Genomic DNA, 24,576 nt, shown 5'->3' with positions numbered 1-24,576 from the left:
TGGCCTGCTTTGCATCATTATGAAACTTGGCCACATGTGTAAGTCTGGGTTCCCCAGGGATCTTGAACTGTTCCTTAGGGCAGGGATTATGGTGCCTCTTGCATCTCCCTGTTATCCCCATCCTGGTTTCTGGCCTGTAAGTGATCCGGAAGTACTTGTTGCACTGAGCTCAGGGAGCCTACCTTTTCTCTTCAGCTGAAATTCTTGACTGCCACATCCTCCCTGCCTTCTCCCACCTTACCTGAAACCTTTGGCCTAGGGGCCTGCAACAACAAGACCCAGGGGACCCAGTTTTCTAAGAAAAGCTGACTTCTTCAGCAGGGGGGATTTGCCAGCCTGGTGGATGTCATGCGAGACGGATTGCAGGCGCCTCGCCTCTGTGGCCATAGGAATCAGAAATGCTTGCATGCCAATCAGCATTACGGTGAAGAGCTGTGACATGACAGTTGTCTGACTTGTGTTAATACGTTCTAATCTTGCAAACTAATTTGGTTCCCCCACTTGGCCGTCCCCGCATTGTGTTTGGCCTGCCAGAGCTCGCACCATCCATCAATCTTAGTTAGTGGCCCGCTCCTTCTACCCTACAGCTGAGAGTGTCCCTGGTCCCACGGAGACACCGTAACCCCCTCGACAAAGCATCCTTTGCAATCAGCCCTGTAAGAATGTGGTCATCTGGTTCAGAACAAAGATGCATGTCCTTGTCTAGGAGGGCTGACAAATGGCCATTGTCTGGCAATGTTTTCAGGAGGCTTTTCTAGGGCAAGAAAAAAATTCCCCACGGCATAATGGAAGGCATTGTGGGCCATCATTTATGAGCCAGTGAAACATGTTAAATTTGTTGGAGTCAAACTCACTGACCTTTCTTTGGACTTAGCTCCCCATCTGGACGTAGAGGTCTGGGCCACATGCTCTCCGAGGTATTTCTTGACTCTGAAATTTGAGGACTTCAGTCTGTCATTCTGGCTGCTGATTCTCCTGTGTCTGGTGATAGTGATTCTCTCGGTTCCCTTTAGCTTACTGTTTTAACCTAAAGGCTTGGGGAGTTACAAACCCCTTGGGAATCTGAGGAAAGCTGTAAACTTCCTCCCTAGAAAAATGCACTAACATAGAATTTGTACTTAAAATTTCCTGAACTTTGTAACCTCTAAAACCCATTCATGGTCTGTAGGTTGAGAGGCAGTAATTTTTCTTCATGCCTTGACTTTATTTCTTACTCTGCCATTGATTTTTAAACTTGCAAAATATTTTAAAGACATTTTTTGTGCCTTTTCCTAACTTGTTGTTTTGAAATATTTCAAAACTATGGAAACATGGGAAGATAGGTACAACGGCTATCGATATACCCTGCAACTAGAGTCACCAATTGTGACATTTGTTATCTTCTCCTTTCTTTTTCCCTTTTTCTTCTTTTTCCTCTGCTTCTCTTCTCTTCCTTTTTTTCTTCTCCTCCTTTTCTTCTTCTTCGTCTTCGTCTCTGCTCCATCTGTCTCCGTCTCCGTCTTCGTCTTCTCCTCCTTCTTTTTCTTCTTCTCCCTCCCTTTCCTCCTTCTTCTGACTACTCCTTCCCTCCCTTCCTCCGTTCCTCTCTCCCTCCCTCCCTTTTCTTCTGAATCATTTGAAAATAAGTTATAGAGATCATTTAAATACTTTTCAAATGCAGGTGGGCTATACATTTGAAATGGAGACATAGATATCTATAATGGTCTCGGTCTGGGAAGCCCCCCTGGAAAGGAATGAACGCACATTCGGACTACTGTCCCCTCAGACCCAGTCTCAGCTGGCCCCTGTGTCATGGAACAGAGACATTCATTGCTCATGGGTGAGGTCCCACATTCATGTCCATGACCAAAGAACATTCATCAAGTACTGTCTAAACACCTCCTACACCCTACACACAGCCTTCTGCTGGAGGCTGGGTTTTGAAGATGAATGGAACCCAGCCTCTTCCCTGTCCTTGTCACTGTCTTATGAGGTGGTAAGACAAGAACATATATAATTGCAGCAGGAAGCAGACCTGCCTAGTACCACATTAGTGCCACATAAGGTGCTATGGGGAGAGAGAAGAGAAAGCACTTACACTGGGAGTTAAGAGTTTGGGGAGGGGCCGGTAAAAAAAAATGTCAAAAAAGGGGTGACATTTGCCTTAGTTTTTGAAGGATGGGTACTTGGTTTAGGTTTCACTGTGAGCAAAGGCACGGAGATGGCTTGGGACAGGGTGCATGGGAGCTATGAGAGATGTAGTTCTCCTTTGGGCTTGTTTGTATTATTTTTCTCTCTCACTGGTCTTTCTCTAAATGAGTCCATTCCCCCTCCAAAAAATAGCCTTTGTGGGACATTCCTGAGAGGAATGGGCACTCTTTCCTGGAGCTTTAAAAAAATTTTCTTTCCTTTAATGATACAGGAGAGGAACAAGTTCTTTCTACTCACATCACCCTTGGGTAAGGAGCAGGTGATGTGTGTGGCTACTGCACAGCCTAGCCACCCTCCCCAGGTTTGGTCCAGTGGTCCAGCTGCCTTGGCCAGAACTGCCAGACTTGAGTGTTCATCAGTTTTGAAATCAACTGAAAGGTAAGGAACACCTGTAATTTTCTGATGAGCCACAAGAGGGGGAAGTATGAACACAAATGAAAGAGGAAAGAACCAAATAAATAAATAAATAAATAAGAGAAAGAAAATAAAAAAATAAAAAAACAACCCCAGCTGGGAAATGAACATGCCAGGCTAGCAGTTTCAATCTGTTCTGTCTCTCTGTCTCTGTCGCGTTCTGTCACTGTTCTTTCTCTGCCCCTCTCCCGCCTTGCCTCTCACTTTCTCTCTGGAGTTTCTTTGAGAAAAATGCAAATTCATTTTGCTGCCTCTAGGTTCAAAAATCAATTGCACAATTCCAATATGGGAAAATTTCAAGATCTGAGGGGGCTTGACTTTAATTTTAATATTAGCCGGTGGGGAGTTTTAGCAGCTAAACTCCTCTCTTCTCACAAAAACAAAACAGAAAAACCCAAATGGAAACCAGTGCAGTTTTGTTCACCGTAACAGCTAGTACTTGCAGCTCTCTTTTTGTGCCAGGCGCTGTTCTAAATGCTTGACGTAGATGAACCCCATCAACCCTCTCAGCCACCTTCTGAGGTACGTGCTATTATTGTCACTATTTTATTTGAGACACAGGGATGTCGAAGAGCTTGGTCAATATTATACAGTTAGTGTCAGAGCTGGGATTTGAACCAGGCAGATGGGTACCAGATTACCTCTCCATTATAGCTGGATTTTAAGATTAATGCATAGTGTTCCAAACAAGGGAGGTAATGGCCCTAATACAGCTTGCCACAGTCAAGACAGATGTGAAGGCATATTTTATTTTATTTTTAATTTTCATTTATTTATTTTTTAAAGATTTTATTGGGAAATTGGGGGAGGGAACAGTGTTGGGGAATCGAGGAAGGGAATCAGACAAGTTGCTGTCCTTTTGTTCTTCAGTCTAGTTGTGGAGGACATCACTTCACTGGCCCATGTTGGTATTATCATTGCGCTCTTCCCGGGTGAGGCAGATCAGTCGCTGGCCATTGGACAGCCACTCACGGCAGCTCTTGGCAGCTCATGCCTGCTGCCGGCCACTCATGATAGCTTACGGCAGCCCACTGCAGCCCTGCTGCAGCCTACGTCATCACTGGCAACTCACGGCAGCCCAGCTCCAGGTTGAGCTGCTGTTCACCATCTTAGCTGTAGAGGGCAGAGCATCACTGGCCCTCATGTGGGATCTGAACCGGGGCCCTGCTGCTCAGAGCTGGCTCTCCCAAGCCAACTCCTAACCAATCCACCACTCGGCCTGCCCGTGAAGACATATTTTAAAACAAATAGCTGATATTGGAAGCTGCCCCAAATAAAGGTAACCACAGTGATGGAAATAAGGTGATATGAGAACAGTAGACTCAAGTGAGGGGGCTTAATCTAGTAAAATAAAAAACAACATGAGAGTGGAAGCCAGGAAAATCGTTTTCAATTATTTGAAGAGGCTCTGAGGCCTTTCTCTGTCTGGGAGGCTCAGTGACTTTCATCCTGGAGGCCCATGGAGATTTCCTGAGCAGGGGGACCATCTCTGGCTTATTTAGCTCAGGCTTTCTGACCCAGACAGACAGGTATCCTATGAACTGGGAAAGAGATTGACCTGAGGTCATTTGCACTCCCTTTTTCTCCCACTCAGCTGTCCAATAACGGTTTCCTTTCCCAAAATGTAGGATTATGTCTGTGTATATCAATGGTGAAATTCAATTTGAGATTTAATCATGTGTCATTGCAGGCATACTAGGACTATCTTTTTCTTAAAATAATGCTTTTATTATAGACACAAGGCATGTTCAATATAGAAAATTTGGTAATTACAAAAAAGATATGGAGAACTGTATCTTACATTGTCCCGCCACCCTGAGACAGCCATGGTTAACATTTTATTATATTTCCTGCTGATTCTTTTTTTTTTTCCAGTGCATATATCCTTGTCCACACTTTTTAAAATGGTCCTAAAAGGGGTCGTTCCTGGAAAAGCCATAAAGAAAACTTAGAGAAATGTCATAGTCCATTATAAAGCACGAGCCAGGGAACCTTCAGGCTCAAAAGAACATTTCTGGTGAAAATATTTCAAAATCATTCTGAAAGAGGGCAGTGATGTGATTTCTTCTAAGGTCTCCTGTAGAGGGTGGGGATTTCTTAGGCACTGGACAGAGTATAGAATATTCAGACTTAATAATACCAGGGGAAGGTAACGAGAAGAGAACACATTGCCTAGAGGCTGTTGTCGGCCAGGCGCTAGGCTGGGCACTTGACTCATGTATTCATTTACGTATTTAAGAGATATCTGAGTGCCTACAGTGATGAGCCCTGGGGATGTAACGGAGAACACACTGGGCATAGTGGATCCTGTTCCAAGGGAGAAAACAGTCTCAAGAAAGAGACTGGCAGTGACCAGTGGAGGGAACAACCCAAGAATATAACATAACCAGACCTGGTCTAGCCTGAGGCAGGGGTGAGGATGGTCAGGAAAAGCTTGCCCTGTGGAAGGGACTAGATCTGAGTTCTAAAGACTTCTCTTTTAATCCTTCCACTCTGCTTATAGAAAGAACCCTGTACAGGCTGTGGGACCCAACTTCTCATGGGCTCTGAAACGCCTAAGGTCCTCTTATATCTCTGACATTCCCACACAGTAGTGAAAGGAACATAAAAAGCAATCAAGATGGGAGAGGGTATCTACTGTGATAGAAGCATAAACAAAAAATCTGGGGATCCAGAAAATGGGTGCAACCATGTCGAGAGGGGTAGGTGGTGTTGGATATGAGTTTTGAAGGGTGAATAGGAGTTTGTCAGTCCAAAAGTATGGGGGAAGGCAATTCATTAGCGAGGAGAACATATGAAAAGGCACAGAGAGAGGAGATGGTCTCATGTACTAGGGGAAGAGGGAGTGGTGGAATGGAGGGGCAGGGTATGGCGAACTGGAATGACAGGAGGTGCACCTGGAACCGCAGTCTAGCTCCAGGGTAAAGATCTTGGCATATCAGGCTAAGGAGCTGGAACTTATATCCATGAAAGAGGGGAAGATAGCAGAGTTTTTAGTTTTTAAACTTTAATTATATAAGCAATATATATTTATTTTTGAAGAATTAGGTAATATAGATAATAAACAAATAAAGCTCACTTGTAATACCACCAAAGATAAGCATTGGTTACAATTTGATCTGTGTCTTTCCAGAATTTTCTGTCTGTCTACCTATATATCTTTCAATCTATCCATCTTTCATCCATCTATATTTTAAATAAGAACATATATATATATATATATATATATATATATATATATATCATTTATTACTTATTTAGCTTTTTTTTTTTAAACTTAATAAAGGACAGGCATTTTTTTCATTTTCAACAGATATATTCCCTGGTCTCATCCTTCTTATGATTGTATGATATTTTATTGCATGGGTGCGCATCTAGATTTTATTTATCCAGTCTTCTGTTATTGGGGATTTGGGTTATTTTCAATTTTCTCTATTGTAAAAAATTCAGTAACAAAAATCTTTGCAAGTACGTACTTGTGCAATTTTCTGATTCTTTCCTTTGGATAAATCTACAAGAGTGTAATTTATAGCTTTTTAGAATGTTGGGTGTTTAAATATCCAGGAAAATTTTAAACAAAGAAGCAGCTCTAAGATATTTTTGTAGAAAGGTCACTCTGGCTGCTGGATGTTGGGAGAAGTCAGGGAAGAAGTTGCTGCAAGAATCTAAGTGACGGATGACGAGGATTTGAGGACGAGAAATAAGAGAGAAATTTAGGAGATACAATCAATAGAAACATTTGTAATTTGATATGGGTGGCCCATTCGGGGAGTGTAAATGTAATTTTTAAGGGGAGATTTTTTAAGGCAGTGATATTCTCTCCTTTAAAAAATTGAGGAAAAGATTAGTGTCTACTTACATTATGGGTTTGATTGTGCCCCTCACTCAATTCATATGGTGAAATCTTAACCCCCAGTACTTTAGCATGTGACTGGATTTGAAGTGAGGTCTTTAAAGGGGTAATTACCTTACCATGAGGTCACTGGGGTGAGCCTAATCTGATATGAGTGGTATCCTTATAAGAAAAGGAAAATTGGACACAGGTGGATGCAGAGGGAAGCCCATGTGAAAACACAGGGAGAAGATGGACACACACTAGCCAAGGAGGGAGGCCTCAGAAGAAACCAAACCTGCTGACACTTTGATTTCTGACTTCTGGCCTCCAGAGCTGTGAGAAAATAAATTTGTGTTGTTTAAGCCACCCAGTCGGTGGTATTGTGTTATGGCAGCCCTTGCAAACTAATGTCACTCGAAAACAAGAAGGAAAGAGAAGAGTAGGTTGTCATTTTAACAATGTTTTTTGAATCCTCCCTTCTACACCTTATTCTTTGCCACTAACGGGTTTATAATATTTCTGCAGAGAAAGAGCTCAGTGGTATAATCAAACTTTGTTTACTAAAGATACAAAAATAGTACAACTAATCAAATCAAAATGGTGTTATCAAAGGAATTTCCATTAAATTTTCTAACCGTTTACCAGGTAACTCTCTCATCTGATTAATTTTTTTTTCTTTGTTTACGAGTAATTGATCTTTGTAAATTTTCTGCGTGTTTCCAAGGTTAAGTGTTTTAGCCTATAATTATCCTGCATTGTGTTTGTGAACCTCCAACAAGCTGCCCTCCATTCTTTGTAGATAGTGTCAGACTTGGGTTTGTTTACTTGTGATTATTAACATATTTAAATACAACTGCAGAATTCTGATGCTTCATTTCGAGTTGATATGTTGAAATGTTTCAAGAGGAAACTAATGTAGCCGATAAAATAATTTCTGTAATTTTCAGAAACTTTAGTAGTGGATGTAAAGGCACAGCAAGAGTGTTATAGAATTTTGTTCATGGTGTTATCAGAAACGTATTTATATCGAGTCCAAGTATTTCTGCTAAAACGTTCTGTGAAATGTTAGCAGGCAGGAACACCTGCAAATTTCAGATGAAATTGAGCTTGGAGTGTGGAGATTGGGGAAGCGTGGTCATTGACCTCCTCTTGGCCTCCTCTGAGCTATGGGAAGTTATACGGGGCTGAGGCTATCTGTGACATAACTCAGAAAATCAGCTTCTCACTTTAGGCCAGTTCTACCCTACTAACATTTTCTAAGTTATTTGTGCCAGGTTCTGTCCTGGGCACTGGCAGTACCAAAAAAGATGTCACTGTTTCCTCAAAGAGCTCAGAATATTACCAATACCTCGATCATCTCCCTAATTGTGCTCTGCAGAACCTGAGATCTGGGAGATACTCTGTAGAAACGATGTTTTTTTTTTTCTTTCTTTTTTTAAAATTAAATTTATTCAGGTGACAATGGTTAGTACAATTACATAGGTTTCAAGTGTACAATTCTATAATACGTCATCTATATATCACATTGTGTGGTCACCACCCAGAGTCAGTTCTCCTTCCATCACCATATATTTGACCCCGTTTACCCTCATCTACCAAACCGCTTCCCTCTTACCCTCTGGTAACCACTGAACTATTGTCTGTGTCTATGAGTTTTTGTTTCTTTATTTGTTTGTTTTGTTCCTTTGTTGCTTTCAGTTTTATATCCCACATATGAGTAAAGTCATATAGTTCTCAACTTTTTCTGACTTATTTCACTTAGCATAATAATCTCAAGATCCATCCATATTGTTGCAAATGTCAGTGTGAAAAGATGTTCTTGATTAAATACATGTAAGATATTTAACAAATGCCATATACTCTATCCCTTTCTAACAGCCATACTATTACTACATAAGGACAGACTAAAGTTTCTACTGTAAAGATACCTACTTAGCAATTTCTTGGTAAAATATCTAGAAACATCCCAAAGAATACATACTTTAGAAAATGCTGAGATGGGGGTGCCTTCCAGTTTTGGGACCCTGATGCCCTTGGTCCTCTTGGTAACTTTGTCAGGGTTACATATCACCTCATCTTTTGACCAGTGTTCTGGGGGTACTCAATTATGCAACAAGTGTTTATATAAGCCAAACTTTTTTTACAAAGACCCCAAGGGCTTCTTTGGATTCTTTCCCTGTTAGGGGAGGTTTTATTGTTTTAAATATTGCTTACAGTCAGTGCGTCACTGGCTGGGAATCTTTGGTTAAACTGAGATTTCACAGTAATAGGAACTGATTTAGTCTCTGGGGTCCATTGTGCACATTGTTGGTTGCGTTTTTCACTCAGGTTAACAAGGACAATTATAATCCTACTGGTTTTAACCTCTCATTAGATGATGGACTCCCTGAAGGCAGGGACTGAGGTTTTTTTTTTTTTTTTTTTTCTGTGCTTGTTCACCTGCTCATCACTAAATCCCTTCTTTCTCTCTATGACACATAGAGGACTTCCCATGCTTGGTGTCAAGACAATAATTTCTTTCAAGGATGTGAGTTGGTAGTTCCTGCTTGTATGAATGTGGCATCAGGTGTTCATCAAGGTCATAGCATCCTTTCTCCTACCACTTTTATCTTCAAGCTTAGATGTCCTTCTTTTCTTGACTGAAAGCTAGGCAGAAGAAAGCTCTAGAAAAACCTCAGACTTGGCCGTCTTTTCGTTTTCTCATCCTCCCTATGACTTGAGAATGTTATTTCTTGTTATGTTTCTTGGATCCCCAGCCCCGTTCCTCTCTCATCACCTGCCATTCCCTCCAGTCTCATATGAAGAGCTCGGTGAGCTAACTCTGAGCTCTACTTTAAGGTTTGCAAAAGATGGTGAAGGAGGAATGAAATTTTGAAACCCTGAGAACTAATAATAATAAAAATGTGTGTGTGGATAGCAAGGTTGTTCTTTCATCTCCCCCCTTAACTCATGTGTTTGAAGCTCTTTCAGTCTGAAATGGCTCTGTCTTGGGAAGCACAGACAAGAAGCAGGCAAGGCTTAAACTTTTCCTGTGTATGTCATAGGAGCTTCCACTCGGTGAGCTGGGTCTGCCCCCTTCCACACTGGGGAACATTGTTGAGCTTACTAGGTTTGTGCTTGAGTCTCTCTATGGCTCAAGGGATCAACTATGATCCCTTCCCAGCTCATCTATTATTTATAATGTATTCGCTATGACCTATGGGAGAAAAACAAATGAAGAAAATGTGGTTCCTTCCCTAGAAGATGCTCCCAGTCCAATGGTGGGAGCAGATATCCCAGCAGATCACTGCAGTGCTGTGATAAGTGTGCATGGGTGGGGCATGGGGACAGAAAGGACAGTGTCTCATGCTGTCTGGGGGTGGAGGGCTATTAGAGTCAGCATCTCCTTTAACTGAATCTTCACGTAGGGGTAAACACAATCGTTCTGTAAAGAGGTGGCTAGTAAATAATTTAGGCTTTGGGGGCTATAGAGTCTCTGTCACAACTGCTCAACTCTGCCACTGTAGCAGGAAAGCAGTCATGGGGGCAATATGTAAACAAACCTGTGTGGCTGTGGCTGTGCTCCAACAAAACTTTATTTATGAAAACAGGTAGATGGATTTGGCCTGCAGGCTGCAGTTTGCTGACTTTTATCTCAAAGGATAAAAATAACAATAGATAGCTATATAATGCTTACTAAGTGCCAAATGCAATATGCTTGCACACCGGTGAGCACGCGGGCACACACACACACACACGCACACACGCACGCACACATGCACGCACACTCATATACTCATCAATCCTCTAATAACCCTATGATGTAAGTATCATAATCTCCAGTGTAATGGAGGAATCTGAGGTCTTAACAGGTTAAACTCGCCCAAAGCGAAATAACTGGTGAGCTGGGATTCAAACTCTAGGTTGGCCCAGGGGTCCATTCGCTTATGGACTACTCCACCTTGGGCAAGAATATCAGGTAGGGGGCATCTAGGAAGAGGGAGGCGCACAAGCTGAGCCCCAAAGGCAAGAGACGTTCGCAGAGCGCCTGGAGGGCTAGGTGGCAGGCGGGAAGAGGGTGGCAAAAAAATGAGGTAAGAAGAGCCAGATGGTGGGGCTTTGAATGCCATGCTGACAAGTGAGCGCTGTTAAATATACAAGGCGGCGTCAGCCCCCGGGAAGAGGTAACACGTTATTCTGAGATTTGACCCTTCTCGCTTGCATTCCTGCAGGCAATGCTTTGCGTGGAGGGAGGCAGGAGTGAGTGCCCGGTTCCCGCAGAGGCAGGGGACAGAGCAGGGAGGAGAGGTCTTTGGCAGATACCGGTTGTACTAAGGGCCAGCGCTGTTTGGGGGACAGCTCGACCCCAGGAGCTCTGGAAGGGGGCAGGGGGGGGGTAGCGGGGGGAGGGGCAGTCTCAGCACAGTTTCCCTGGCCGCCCTCCTGGGTTGCTAGCCTGTTTGCCTTGGCAGAGGTGGAGTAGCACCGTTAGCCCGTAAGTCCAAAATTCCTCTACCAGACACGGAGTTTAATAGTCATCAGAGCCCCATAGCTGGGGAGAGTTTATAAATTCCCATACTTATTACACGCAAGGCACAAGACTGTTTATTGAGGTGTTTTTTTTTTTTTAATTAAAGCTCCAGCTCCATTCCCACCCACACCATTACCTTACTGAGTGAGTTATTTCTCTCTCCATCTTTTTAATGGGCCACAGTCACCCCCGTCTCTTGCCTCAGGTGCAGGGGGAGCACTGCTGAAAATAAAAGTGTCCAGCTTGGAAGGCAGCAGCCAGCTGCAGGCCAGGCTAGGCCAGTAATTGGTTGAGATGATACTGGAGGCTCAGCTAACAGCCCCAAATTGGTCCCTAATCAAGTCCAACGTGAGAGCCGCTTGCTTCCCAGGGCTGCCAATTTGCGTCTCCGAGATAGAGCTGTTGGGCAGGACTCTGGGCTGCCTGTACAAATGGCTCTACAATGGTTAAGGGCAGGGGCACAAATCCTCCTCAGCATCCATTAGCACGTGTCCCCTGCTTTGTCCTGGAAGTGAGTTGGCTTCACTCGTCTCTTAGTTTCCTGTTGCCAAGGCCTCGGCCTGGCTTTGGGGAACTCTGGGGAGGCTGGGAGCCTAGTTGATGCCAGTGCTGCTGGCGACTGTAGTAAGCACCTCCTCTCCCCTTGTACTTGTACATCAGAGGACTCTCCATGTACACGGACCTCAGGACAACTCTGTGTGTTGGCCCAGGAGGTGTTATAATCCTCCATTTTGCAGATGAAAGAAAATGTTCATTGTACAGATGAGAGGGAACTCTCCATTTGGTGGATGAAGAAACAAAAACTCAGAGAAGTCAGGCAACCTACCCAAGATCACACAGCAGCTTGTCCTGTGTGGAGCTTAGACTAGACCCCAAGATTCCTAGCTCCTGGTCTGGGCTCTTTGTCTTTGGCGCTTTTCTTCCATGAAAGCAGGCTGACTTGTGGATTTCTGGGCTGGTATACTTTGGTTAAATAGTTCTGGGGTTTGGCTTACCCAGGGGCTAGGGGCAGTAGTAGAGAGATGTGTTGCTGGACAGGCCGTGGCCTCTAGGGAGGGGATGACATCAGAGGACAGGACATATGGGTGTGTACAGGAGTAGAGAGATGGGCGTTGTTGCCAGGCAACTAACCCCACATTGTCCCAGTTACCTAGGTGATGCAGGACCAAGGAGGATATGGGTGACACCAAGACTGGGTAGGAATTCCAGTCCTTTGCTCGATCCAGGGCTTGTGGGAAGGAGTCCTCCTTTTTCTGCTGACTATCTTCCTCTAGTTACCTGTCCCTAACTGGAGAACCAGGATGTCCCCTGCTTCCAGTTGGCACCCTTATTTTCTTTACCCCAGAAACGAATCTTCTTGTGGGTTCTCCCCTAGCTCCCCCAGATTGCCTCAGTGTCTGCCACGGATTCTAAGCCTTGGAGGACAGGCCCAAGCAAAATAAAATCAATGCACATTTCCTGATTCCTGGTAAAGAAAAGCTTGTCCTGGGTCTTTACATTCATTAATTGGTCTAATCTGAGAGGTGGGCTGGTGTTGGCTCAGGCTGGTTTTCAAGAGTCAAGGGCTCAGCCTCCAGTGATGCCATGCTGGAAACTTGAAGTCAGCTGCCGTGAGAGTACATACACTACACCACAGAAACCAGCAAACACTATAAACCAGGACTTTTTTTTTTTTTTAAGTTCAGAAAGCTGGGTGCTAAACATTTACCACCATACTATTGTAGTCTTCTCCACAACTCAATGAGAAAAGTATTGCTATTTTCACTTTATAGATGAGAAATAGAGACTCAGGGGGCACAATTAATTTCTTCAAGGGCACTCAACTAGCAAGTGGTAGACTCAGCATTTGAACCAGCACCAATCTGATCCCAAAGACTTTGCTTTTTTTCTGCTACTCCATTTATGGTCCTGGTAATGCTTAAATTACATTTATCAGAGATTGGGATGCCATAGGGCCAAGTCACAAGCACAAGTCCCAGACATTTTGACAGCACTTTTAAATGTTCCAAAGACTTTCATACTCATTATATCATTTGATCTTCACAACCATCTTGTGAAATAGGTATCATTAGTTCCACTTGAAGCTCAAGAAATTAATAGAGAGATTAAATAAATGTCCCATGGTCATACCTAAAATAGACAGGGGATTTGAGGCTAGGACCATTGTTATCTAATAGTTGGTTTAGAGACTTTTCCATCATTCAACATGGCCTCTCAATAGATCCTAGCTAATCAAACACTTCACTGAAATAAAATTTTTATTTTCTCTCTGCTTTTTAAACATTTTTAATATGGGGTATAACACAATAAAACAGTCTCATATTAAGGATTAACTAGTAAGAAAGTAAAGATAAATGTTAGGAACAGCCCATACCTAAGTCAGCCAACTCCCTGGCTCTTTCAGAGTCCTAATCTGTGATATGGTGGGGACTGGGGTAAAGGTAGGGGTGATAAAAAAAGGGGACCAGATAACTCAGGCATTCAGGGATTCTGGGAGTCCCAACACTCATAGTTCTGGATAGTGAGAATATGTTCAAAGAGATCATTTCTGCAAGTAGTTCCCTCCTAGAAAGACTCTAATTCACCATGTTCTCTGCATGGGCCAGTACAGAAAACAGATCCAGATGTTGTTCCCAAACTTATCAACTACCAAGGTTGAAATGGAAGGGTTTTCTCTTTAACTCTGAGTAAAATGGGGAGGAACATTAAAGAAAACCCCCATTAGGTATCTGTGAGGTCCTAAGAAAAGCTCCAGGAATAGAGTCAAAATATACAACTGCAGCTCTACCACCTACAGTTCCTCCGTGTCACCGTGAGCAGATCACCTTGGTTTCTCTGAACTCCAGCTTCTGCCTTGATGAACAAGGGTGAATAATATGGGATATATATATATATATATATATATATATATATATATATATATATAAAATGTTTTAAAAATTAAAGGAAATGGGATAACTGATGCAAAAGTGCATACTGGGTATTCAATAAATATATTCGATAAGTGTTTTTCAAATTAATAAGCCATTCCATGGCTTGCTGTCGAGGAGTTAATTCTTGACTGTTCTTTGTCAAAAATCCACTTGGCATGGCACACAAGGGTTAAGTTTGATTCAGCAATCCAATGATTGTCCTCTTTTTTCAAGCCTGTTTAGGGAATGAGGCCATTCTACTGCCACCTCCCTGGTGGCATGGTGCCCAGCTGCTTTCTGTAGGCAATGGTGTGAAAAAGATTTTAATAGTCAGTCATGCCCTAGAGTGGGCAGAGCTTATAATTTTCCATGACTTACTATGCTCAGCCCCAATTACTCTTGATTGAATATATATATATTTTTAAATCACCTCATTAATAGTGGGGCTTGTGATTTTGCCTTCTATTTCTAATAGAAATCTACCATTTTTCATTCAATGGTTTCCTAGCCAAGTGGGAAAAAGACAGCCAGGATAAAATTGACCCACTGAAAATAGTTTATGGAGAATATGGGCAGGAAAATGTTTTCAAAACTAATGTCAGTGACACAAAGGAGATATCCCATAGGCTATTTTCTTTCTTCTTACTGTCTCACTATCACACCTATCCATCTTAGTCATTTTGGTAATCTTTTAGCTCATGAATTACTTTATTGGTGCATAGTAGTGAGCCCAAGAGCTGGAGAGAAAAGAGACTAAGAGCGTTAATAGATAAGAAGTGCTTACAACTGTGCCCAACATGCAGAAATAATTTCATCAGTGCTCAGCCACAAGGATCTCCACTTTGAATGTGAGTGGACAGGCCTTCTGCAAATTGAAATGTTGTTACAGTTTGTCTTCTAGGCTTTCAGCTTGCTGCCTTTATATTTCCATATTCTCTGTATCTCCCAACCTTAGCCAGGTTCCTTCTATGCTCCCCACATCCTTCTGATAAAATCCTCTGCTCAGGAAGGCTCTGATGGATTTATTCACAATGAGCTGTCCATGAACACTATTGTTCTGTATGGTTCCTAGGTTGGGGTGGGGTTGGACCCAGAGGATTACCTCTATAGAGCAAATCCTGTTTGAGTTTCAAGCCCAGCTGTAGGAATTTACTTCTGGGAAAGGCAGACATAGTTTGGGAAATGGAATAGGAGTTACCCATTCAATAGTACTGGTTACTGCAGATGCCCCGTGGCCTGGGCCGGTCTCATTGGATTAACAGGGAAGGAAAGAATGTGAAACAAGGTCAGCCCCCAGTGCCACACACCCCAGTGGCCTCAGTACCTGGTGAAATCATACATTCTTCTAGGTCCCTGCCAAGTAGCCATTGGATACCACCAGAGTCTCCCCATTTTGCCATTAGAGCTTGAGAAACAGATGCCTGCTACAGGGCGTAACCAGGCCGTATATCTCCAGGGCTTTCTGGATTCTGCATCAGCCCAGATGAAACATTCTTAGCAGGGCTTTTTCATGCAGCCATCTCTATGTCATCAGTTTCCCCAAATAAAATCAACCCTAAGAAACCAGCAGAACGAATCTGCCTTCCCAGAACCTCTCAGGCATGTGCTTGTACAGTTTGCAGGCTCAGGGTCCTTCATCCCTACGTCAAGCCCTGTGCCAGTGGGCTCAAAGCCGCCAGCAAGTGGGGCGTGTACTTGCTCCTGCTGCCAGAGGCTCCGTGTTGCCATGGGTGCCCATCTGGGAGCTCTTGATGGGAAATTGGAAGTGAAGCGAGACCAGATTGGAGCTGAGAAAGACAGGCCATGACATCTGAGAGCCTGGTTGTGAGGAGTAGAATGTGACATACTATGAAGGACACAGGCTCTGGAGTCAAGAGAACTGAGTTTGAATGCTGGCTGCTCCTCACCCATGTGACTTGGACAACCCTTTTCATCACCCTGGACCTTGGTTTTATTTATCTGTGATGTGGAATAGTTATCTCTGCCTTGACAACACCCAAGGGTTGCTTTGAGCATCAGAGATCCTGACCTGATGCTAAGATTAAGGGTAGCTGTCCCGTAGCCCTGAGCTTGTTTTTGAAAGGTGTTGCAGAGAAGCAGCCGACGTTGCCTGAAGAGCAGGGAGGGGATGCACTTGGTGTTCTCGCCTGTGGAGCTGGGCATAACACTGTCCGGGGAGTCCGCCCTCGCCCCACCCAGGTGAGATTTGCAAAGATAAGGCCCTTGGACTGAGTAGAAGACCAGATTGTGGAGGGGAAATTGATAGAAATTACAACTGACAGGTCACAGACTTAAACATTTATTGACTCCGGCTAACTATGCATACTTATTCCAGCGCTACATACACTACTTTGATCTCACTCACACACGCTCTGAAGATGTCACCAACGCTTGGCTGTTACACAAACACACCCATGCAGATGTTACACATAATTTCTCAGATGTCACCCACACTCACTCAGATGTCACAGACACTCAATCACACACTTGTTCTGTTTGGCTTCACACTGTCCTTGATATTATTTGGTTTACATGAGATGAAACCCACTGAAACCAACTTAAGCAAAAAGAATTTATTGGGAAGATGAAAGCTGTGTCCCGGAACTCAGCCAGGTTTCCTGGGGGAGCCAGGTGTGACCTTCCCCCGTCTTTTGCAGGGGAGAGGTGGCAGCATAGGCCGTGCTCCCTGCCTCTCTCTGAGCACACACAGTTCATTCTTCTGTTTCTCCTCTGGCCAGTTTTCTTTTTCTGCTTGTATTCAGGCCATCAGAGCCATTCCTACATGTTAATCCAACTTTTATTTATTATTTTTTTTAATATCATGATAAAGTCCATTTGTCTCTATTCTCAGAGGCTAGTCATGGGCCACCCACCTTTTAAATTCTTAGTGCAAACTTTATGTGTTTTTCACCATAAGGCAAAACTGGAAAAAATATAGGAAATCAGCAAAAAGAAAAATTATCTGTTCTTATTTTCAATGCTAATGTCCATGAAAATTTTACTTATTTTTTTCTCATCTTTGTTTTTGTGTGGTTATTTTTATAGTTATGATCATATAAAATAGTATAATGTATAAATAACATTTTACATCTTCTGCAGAAATGTGTTTGAAGGTATCTTCCTTTAAGCACATACTCTCAGGTGAGCCAATCAAGGCGGTGGCACCTTCAGATGTGCCCTTGCCCACCTTGGTCTCAATGAGGAACACAGGGGTCTGTAGGCATCTCAGGTTAGGGACCACTGCCTCAGGCATCTTTCTTAACTCTTACTGACACACCTGAATGCCCAGGATCCGACTGGCATTCATCCCCATGATATTTCTGATTTGAGCCATTCCTGGCTTTTCAATCAGGGGTCTGGGGGTGAACTTCAGATTCTTAGGAAACCTTCCATAATTGTATGTCACATTTTGTAGATTGGCAATTTTTTTTGGAGGAGAGACTCCATGGCTTTCATCAGATGTTCAAAGATATCCATGACCCTGGAATGCAAGAGCCCCTTGTCCACCATCAATGGCAGAGGCCACCCCAGGCTGTAGGAGGCCCTGCTCTACTGGTTTCCATCCAGCCCAGCCCAGCTCCAGCCAGGAAGAGTAACCAGTTTATCCCTGCTTCCCCCAGGTTTTTAAAAAAAGCTTTTGTTTTTATTTTTGAGGTCTGATGCACATTATTCTAAACTGTAAAAAGGGGTGAGAACCTTCCCACACAGAAGAAAATGGAATTGGTATGCAAAGTAGGCCCAGTCTTGAATAATTAATTCTGATTTGCATGTTCAGATGAGCCTGAGAGCTGTCCTGGAAGCCAGGGGGGAATTCATGTGCTGGAAGGTGAAGGGTGGGGTGCCCAGGGGGTGGGGTGCCCAGTGGGGGAGATTAAGCCTCCCCAGGAACCTCCACTGCCTTTCTCAAGTCAATACTTTGGACTTTTGGAATTGTGCAAACCCAGAGTGATGGGGAATTAAGGCCCAGGGTGGGGAAGTGTCTCCCCTACACTCACACAGCCAGTGAGTGACAGGAAATATCACATAGTGGTTAATAGCAGGAGCTCAGGGACTCTTGGACCACCAAGATTCTAATCCCATTACTTACCAGTTATGTGACCTTGGCAAGTTACTTAACCTCTCTCAGCCTCAGTTTTCCTCATCTCTAAAGTGGGGCCAAATAATAGTATTCACTTTATGGGTTGTTATAAGCATTCAATTCAGTGTGCCTGGTGTTTATAAGCATGGTAGAAATGGCAATTGCTCTTGTTGTGACCTTTATCAAAAATCCATCTCCTCCTTCTCATCATCATCTGTAATGGTGGAGCTATAATTAGAATCCAGATTTCCTGACTAGAACAATTTATGTTCATCAAAGGCAATGTGGGGTCTATGGTGAGCCTTACCCTGCTAATTACCCTGGGATATTGTTGCTTGGTAACAGCAACAACAACAACAACAATAATAATGATGCCATATGCCCAGTGGGCACTCCTTCCCAGGTACTTTGCTAAGCACTTAATAGATCTTTAGGCCCCTTGAACTAATGATTTACAAAGCTCGTGGACCCTAATGTTGAGGATGGAGAGGAGGTGCTGTCTGAGAGGTGCTGCCTTCTCAGAGTCTGACCAGCAGAGGCTGTAGATGCTCAAGCCTGACCAGAGCACATGCCCTCCCTTCGGCCACTCTGCCAAGAGGACCAGTCAGATCATTGCAGGGCTGGTCTGACTGCCTCATGGTCTGCAGGTCTGAGACCCACGGAAGCTCGTTGAGGAGAATGGAAACCACCAACAGATCCCAGGTGTGCGTTCCAGGGAGGAGTCCGTGTCTTCATTGCTTCTACCCTCTGAATGGAAAGGGAGCCCCACTGAGAAAGTGTTGGACCAGTGGGTGGAACTTAGACAAATTTTAACTTTAGTTTAATTTCATAGAGCAAGAACTGCCTATAAAGATAGACTCCCTGAGATGAATTCATAGCCACTGAGAGCTTTTCAATGGAAGCCCATGGATGTTGCAAAGAGGTTAGACAAGGTAATGCTTGGGGTCCATAGGTCCCGGAGAGTCTCTATCCTAAGTCTGTAGGCTGGATGACAAGACTCGCTTGCCTTCGGGAGGCACAGAACTAGGTCTTCTCTCCACACCCTTTAAGACTCAGGAGACCACAGCGAGGGAGTTAGGTGGCCCTAATAGCCCATGATAAGAGACAATCAACCCTCTTTTCTGTACCATGAACCCCAAACAGTAAGGATCTCCTCAGATGTGGTAAGTTTAGACTTCTGTGGGCGTTGGGAGTTGTTCTTAGAGGTAGTATAAGGTAACAGAAAGAACACTGGACGTAGAGTCAGGCATCCTGTGTTTAGGTCCTGGCACTCCCGCTCATAGTTCTGTGACTTTGGGCAACTTGCTAGATTTCTTGGGGTCATGTTACCCACTTGCTGCATCGTAAAGAGTAGAGATAATGCTTGCATGGTGCCTGGCACAGCACAGATGAATTTCGTAATGTTCATTTATGTGTAAATACACATTATAGTTGTACATAATTACAAGAGGATTGTGCAGGCTAAATGAGAGAATACCTGGGAAAGCGTAAATGTCACTTTCCTTTCCCCATGCCCTTTTGGTGTGTCAGGGGAGTGTGCATCCCCTGATCTATTACTCTAAGAAATCTCTTTCTTCAAGCTTTGCTTTCAGAAGTCCCTATTTCTGCTGGTCCTGAGGGGAAGGCCAAGTAGGAACTAGGATACTGATAGAGGATTGGGAGAAGTGCAAAGGGAAGAGAGTGTCTCAATTAGTAATGACATTGCCTGCTGATTGATGTGTGGGAACATTTTATGCATCTGTTGTAAGACCTCAGGTCTCTGGAACCCTGGGGCAGTTTGTTGTTCTGGAAGAAGTATGTGGAAGTAGAAAGGGTGAGAAGCGAAAGAAACATGTTTGCCCTTTCCTACCCAATTTCTCTCTGCTTTGATTTCCTCATCTCTAAAATAGGGGTAATACATTTTACTTCCCAGGATTTTGATAAGGATTCTATGAGATGACTAATGGAAATATCTAGCCCCCTGCCTCATTGGCACTTAATATATGTTTGTGAATATAAATCTGGATAGTAAATTTCTGGATAGAAAACCTTCACATCTTTTAAAAATTATTTTGCTGCAGATCTTTATACCTTTCTGCACCAGATGAAAGTGAGCATGATTTAACCTTCTGTTAGAGATTCAGAGTCATCATGATGAACTCCAACCACTGCTCAGAGAAGCCCTTGGGAAGGCGGGTAGGGCTATGTGCCTCTACAACCAATGGCCCCAGAACCAACTTCTGCCTCATCACTTCTGTTGATATATGTGTGAATGGTAGCTTTCACTACAAATTGCATTGACTACTTCTCTTCTGTAGGCTGAGAAAAGAACATCCAAGAATTTTGTGAGTAAAATGAGTTTCCAAATGCCTGAAGGGCCCACTGTGGATAAAGTACACAGGTTTGTGACAGCGCTTTTGCCTGCTTTGTGTCTTGACTGTTTCCTTTCTTGTACCTGGATGTGCTCTAGACGCACATACTATAAATTATTACCTACCCTCCAAACGGAAAACAAATTGTGGAAACTTACACTGCTCTGAGATAATATTGAGAATAATTTTGAGATAATCTTGAGAACAGTGCTAACTCCTTGACTTTTTTTTTTAATCATACTAGGATCAGAAATTGTTCTTTCATGTCCATGCATGCGTGCACAATTGTATATGGCTGAGATACAGCTAGGTTCTGAAGTTACTGTAGTTTGGTTGACTTGTCTATATCTGGTACTCTTGCTTCAAGGAGATTGTTTGGAAATCTTTGACTTGCAAATTCCTAAGCTATTGAGCATGTAACTCAAAATCAGAGGGTTAATCTAGCTTCCATTAGCCTTTGGGAAGTTGTGTGCTTCTGTAAATAAGAATCTCAGGCAATCATGAAAGCTTGACTTGGAAACCTGGGTTAGATTAGAAATGGGGGTAGTGAATTTTGTAATCCAGAGTTGCTGCCCTGAGCCTTACAAAGCCATGACCCTTTGCTCTCTATCATTTACACCCAGAGGAATTATGTCTAGTTTTGAGATTATATTTCCTACCAGGGGGTGCTGTGATTCTCAGGCATTGAAGCCTAAGTATACAGAGGTGCATGCACTCATGTGTTGCTCAAAGCACACACACAGGCACCCACACAGGCCCTAGACAAAATCCATCTGCCATGCACACAGGATATGAATGCACATAAAAGCCTCTTCACCTGGCTCCCTTTCTTTGCCTGGCTAACTCTCCACAGGCTTAGGCGTCAGTGTAATCCAACTTCTTCTGAGAAGTCTTTCCTAATTTCTCTTAATTTATGTTATATGTCCGTGCTTTGCACAACAAAAATACTCTCTCTTTTTCCCATCTTAGCGTTTTGCATGCTTTACTGTGATTGGATATTAATTGATGTATAGAATCCCCCACCAGACATTAGCTCCCTGAGTAGAGATGCTTTAAAAATTTTTTAATCATTGTAACTTCACATTGTCTAGTACATAATAGGTGCTCAATAAATATTGTTGAGTGGCTATAAGGCATAGTTATACTAATTCAAACAAACATAAAATCACTCCCATATACACATTCTCAGAGATCTAAATGTATACACAAATATGATATATGCACAGAGAAATGAGCTTATGTACTGTTTCTCAGCCCCCCACCCCCACCCCAGCCATGTGCACAAGGCAGACACACACTCCCTCAGGCACTGAGATGCAAACATAAAAAGCAGGCCCACCTGGGTACTAACATACACACACCCACAAGCAAAACAGACACACATACACACATACACAAACATACATGATGCACCTCAAGGAAGATATTTTCCTTGCACTTGTACTGACAACCTGCGCATGCAAATTGGATTTTCAGAACATTCTAATCCTTTGTTGACATTTATTAAGACAAAACAGAGGTGGGCAGACACAGCCTTTCGGCTGGGTGGATGTATTTTTGCTGCGATGTAATGTCAGAAACTGTTGATGCAGAATTAATGCTCACTTTTACGAGTTTATCTTATGTCATAGAGTTGAAAAAAACCTCGGTGTAAATATTCATCATATGGCTTAATTGGTTTGATGTACCGTAGCAACAAGCACCGCGCCAGACGCTTGCTATGGAGGCCTCCGCGTTGTTTCAAAGTCTTTATTATTATGACAGCAAAGTCTTGTTCATTAAAGTTTCACAATCCATTTTCATTAGGTTGAAGCTAAGTCTGTAAATGAACAGTTGCTCTGAAAAATCAAGCCCTCACAGTTCTCGCTGGGGAGGCAGCGCGTCTGTATTAATTATCAGGACGCTGGTGTCGATCGACGATGTTAATTGCACTGATGGCTCGTTATTTGGGGAATTGCCATGCATTTCATGCAGGGATAATAAAAATGAATTTTTAAACAAAGAGACTTAAAATAATATCGAATCTGCAGAGAATACCAACATCAAAGGCTTATCTCAAAGCTTTGAATTTTATCTTTGTGGTCCAAAATGTTAAAGAGGCGCCCGCAATGCAGTTGGTTCCAGTTTGCAGTGAAGGAAAACAAAACAAGAGTTAATTAACTGTTATTACAAACCTTTTCAACTTTAATTTGACTTTCAAATATTAGCATTTATCTATGAACTGTGCTTCTGGGTTTGACAAATTAGTTTTCACAGAACAAGTTTAATTAGGCGTCATTGTGCTTTTATGTCAGTTTTCAGAGCTCCAGACAATGAATGGATTAACTTATTAAAAGTCATCTGTTTAAAAGACTTTGTCGAATGGCAATTGGGTGGGCAAAGTTGCTTGGCTTTGCAAGGAGATGGGGAAAACGATATCGCTGGCTGGGTGTTGGGGGGTTTGTACATCAGATAACAAGAGGATTGGCATCCCTCCCAGCTGAAGCCTACTTTGGGGGCACACCCCCTACACACACACCTTCTTGCCCCCTTGGGTGGTGAGGGCTCTGTGATCCTTATATCAACAGAGTGCCTAAGAAAACTGAATTGAGGAAGCCACTATCTTCCTTGTAGAGGAAGGAAATGACACAGAAAGCATTTACCATAGCATTAAGGTCTGTCCACATGGCAATCTACACTTCATTATGTATTATGTTCCGTGAGTCTCTACTTCAGAGGTCAGCAAACTTTTTCCTGCAAAGGATGGGCCATACAGCCTATGTCACAACTGCTCAATCCTGCCATTGTAGTGTAAAAGCAGCCATAGACAATAGGTAAACAAGTGGGAGTTGCTGTGTTCCAATAAAACTTTATTTACAACAATGAGTTGGGGGTCATCCTTGCCTGGGATCCTGGTTTGCTGACCTCGGCTCTAGTTGAGTATCACATGCTGATCTGACCTCACCAAACAGAATGCATTTAACAAAAGGGAGGCTCTTCTCTACCAATTTTCTCCTAAAAGGGGCCCTCAACTTCTTATTCATCAAACATTTTTCTGACTTTCATCTAATGTACTAGGCACTACTGGACAAAATTCACAGACAGTTTTTTTAAAAAGGTGTCCTGACCTCAAGGAGGTCACATTCTAGTAGTGAAACTCTTTCTTTGGAATCTGCTATTATAGTGCTAAGATTTATTTTGTCTTGTTGAATTAGATGAGTAATCTGTCAGACTGGGTTTTTATGAAGTTGGGCCCAGGATTAACCTGTAAATGCATCTGTGGAAGGAAGCCATTTCTGATTACTATCTTTGCCAACCTTTCTAATCACCCTACAAAGCAGGCCGTGGAAGAGCAAGGCATGTACTTTGCTTAGAAACAAGGGAACAGTCATGAAGGTCACTTTGATCAGCTTTAGTAGGAATAATTATAAATATGGCTCCATGTTGGACCAAAGGTGTTTCTGCCCTTGGAGAGCTCATGGTCTGTGGAGGAGACCTATTAAACTGCCATAATTGAGGATGTGCAAAATACTGTGAGAGCACAGAAGAGGAAGAAGCCAATGTTACCTACCTATAAGGGAAGCCGACAAATAACTGACTTTAAGATGGGTTTTGAAGAATGAATAGGAGTTTTCCAGGCAGAGAAGAGAGGATAAAAAGCATGTCAAGTAGAGGGAATAGCATGTGCAATACTCTAGTCCTGAACGATCACTTTTGATGTGGCCGAAGCACCATCCTTGTCAGGGAGTATGAGGGAAGGCATGCATTTGCTCCTTTCACACCACCTGGGTGGGGCTTCACACCTGCTGTCCTCACTCCGGAGATGATCTTTCCACAGGCATCCACATGGCTTGCTCCCTTGATTCCTGTAGCTCTCTACTCAACAGCAACTCTTCAGAGAGGTCTTCCTTGAGCATTATATTTAAAATAACATTCCCCACTCTGTCTCACTGCCTCTTCGTCAGGCTTAATTTTCTTCCTAGCACATATATCACATGGTGTATTATGTATTTAATTTGTATTTTGTTTGTGTCTCCCAATGAGAGTGTAAGTTCTGTGAAAGCAGGGGCTTTGTCTATGGTGATTTCTGTAGTATAGCCAGCACCTGTCACAGCACTGCACACAATAGGTGCTCAGTAACTCATCAGGTATCTGTGAGCCAGGCAGTGGGAAGGGGGTAATACTTGCTCTGGCGATGCTCACCATCCCTTTCAGTCACACAGCAAATGGTCACAAAAGACTGTGCTAAAACCTAGGACAGACAATGGCCTTCGACATGGGTGTCAGGGTTGCCATGGAGGCCTCCG

Source organism: Hipposideros armiger, unplaced genomic scaffold (genome assembly GCF_001890085.2).
Source record: "Hipposideros armiger isolate ML-2016 unplaced genomic scaffold, ASM189008v1 scaffold_181, whole genome shotgun sequence".
Classification (NCBI taxonomy): Eukaryota; Metazoa; Chordata; class Mammalia; order Chiroptera; family Hipposideridae; genus Hipposideros; species Hipposideros armiger.
The sequence above is the reverse complement of the archived record's forward strand: the minus strand, read 5'-3'. Positions refer to the sequence as shown.